Source organism: Notolepis coatsorum (genome assembly GCF_963971535.1).
Source record: "Notolepis coatsorum genome assembly, contig: SCAFFOLD_545, whole genome shotgun sequence".
In the NCBI taxonomy this organism is placed as follows: Eukaryota; Metazoa; Chordata; class Actinopteri; order Aulopiformes; family Paralepididae; genus Notolepis; species Notolepis coatsorum.
The window spans coordinates 1-2,500 of NW_028172114.1; positions in this window are offsets into that span (position 1 = coordinate 1).

The window sequence follows — 2,500 nt, forward strand, 5'->3', positions numbered from 1 at the left end:
GAATAGATGACTGGGCCATTTTGTTTAATGCTTGTTAAAACCCCCTGAGGTCTAGAGTTTCTAGCTCCACCTTCTCAGAATATTCTCTTTTTTTTTGTTACATAATGTAAAATTACAGATTCATACCTTCAAAATAAGCCATCAATTGTCAAATTTGAGACGATAGTTTTCAATCAATGTCCTATCAAACATTCTGGTACAGTCATTACCAATTTGCAGCAGGAGCCTCTGAAGAGAATTCAGTGAATTCAGCTAATGATAAGGGAACTACACTCCTTCCCAGAATGCAATGTGATGTCAATGTCAATGTCAATGACTAATTCACACCATGAAACAAAGGCCCAGCAGGGAACAATTACGGCTGAATGGGGGTATAGTGTGACTGATCAATACAGGCAGGCCTACAGCAACACACACTTTGATTTGATGCCATGCATACACACATATATTTCGTGACGCGATGTAGTTAACGCCGCCATTTTGGTGCTGGGTGATTTCAATAGCGCCAATCTGAGAAAGGTATTACCTGACTTCTATCAGCATGTGACTTGCAACACCAGAGGCGGTAACATCCTAGATCACTGTTACACGCAATTTAAAGGTGGCTACAAGGCTCATTCTGATAGTGGCTTTGGTAAATCAGATCACGCGTCCATCTTTCTTTCACCAATGTACAAACAGAGAATCAAAAGTACTCCTGTAGTCTCGCGAGAGGTGCAGAAATGGGATTTGACGTCGGGGGAGACGCTCCGGTCTGCGTTTGACTGCACAGACTGGAATGTGTTCCGCGACACAGATAACATTAATGTCTACACGGAGACAGTGCTGGACTATGTTTGTACTTTGGTGGAAGAAACAATCCCCACTACCAAAATGAGAGTTTACCCAAATCAAAAACCCTGGGTAGACAAATCCGTCCGTGAAGCTCTGAGAGAGCGCACCAAAGCATACAACGACGGCCTAGTGGCAGGCAACATGAATGACCACAAGGTGGCGCGATACAACGTAAGGAGGACAGTGTCAGAGGCCAAACGGCGCTACAGGGATAAAATTGAACTCCAGTTTGAACAAGCTGACTCTAGAGCTATGTGGCAGGGGCTCAAAACGATGACAGACTACAAAGGCGCCTCCCTCAAACTGAACAGTGACATCTCCTTAGCAAATGACCTCAATACCTTCTATGCGAGGTTTGATGCTGGTAATAACAACACCAGCTCACAAGCCACAGCAATGGGGGGGGGGGGGGGGTCGGCTGCTGATGGAGGCGCAGTGTTCAGGGTAACAGAGCATGAGGTGAGGCGGACCTTTAAAAAAGTGAATATCAGGAAGGCAGCAGGTCCGGACGGCATCCCCGGCCGCGTCCTAAAAGTCTGTGCCGACCAACTGGCCCCAGTATTCACTGACATATTTAACCTGTCCTTAGAACAGGCTGTCATCCCCACCTGCCTGAAGAAGTCCACTATTATCCCTGTACCCAAAAAATCCAAGCCTGCTTGCCTCAACGACTACCGCCCTGTAGCTCTCACCTCGATAGCCATGAAGTGCTTTGAGAAGCTAGTAAAGGGCTACATCTGCTCCTCCCTCCCCATCAACATGGACCCCCTGCAATTTGCATACCGCCCCAACAGGTCCACGGAGGACGCCATAGCCCATGTGCTGCACACAGCAGCATCACACCTGGACAAGAGGCAGGGGAACTATGTGAGAATGCTATTCATCGACTACAGCTCGGCATTCAATACCATAGTCCCCTCCATACTCATAGCCAAGCTCAGGGACCTGGGCTTGAACTATGACCTCTGCCAGTGGGTCTTGGATTTCCTGACTGGCAGACCCCAGGTGGTGAGAGCAGGCAACTGCACCTCCTCATCCATCACCCTCAACATAGGGGCCCCCCAGGGCTGTGTTCTGAGTCCCCTCCTCTACTCCCTGTACACACACGACTGTGTGGCTCAGCGGAGTAGCAATACAATCATCAAATTTGCTGACGACACAGTGGTGGTGGGCCTGATCTCTGCCAACGACGAGAGGGCCTACCTGGAAGAGGTCAAGGTCCTGGCGGGATGGTGCCAGGAAAACAGCCTCTCCCTGAACGTCAGCAAAACAAAGGAGATGATTGTGGACTTCAGGAGGTCGGGGGTCAAGGACTACAGCCCCCTCAGCATCGACGGGGCACCGGTTGAGAGAGTCAACAGCTTTAAGTACCTCGGAGCCTACATATCCGAGGACTTGACATGGACCACACACATTGACAGTGTTGTGAAGAAGGCACGACAACGCCTCTACTTCCTCAGGCGCCTAAGGAAGTTCCAAGTCAGTCAGAAGATCCTTAAGAACTTCTACTCATGTACAATAGAGAGCATCTTGACCGGCAACATCACCTCCTGGTTTGGGAATAGCACTGCACAAGACCGAAGCAGACTACAAAGAGTGACACGTTCAGCCGAACGCACAATTGGAGGGGGGCTCCCCACCCTCCAGAACATTTACAACAAGCGTT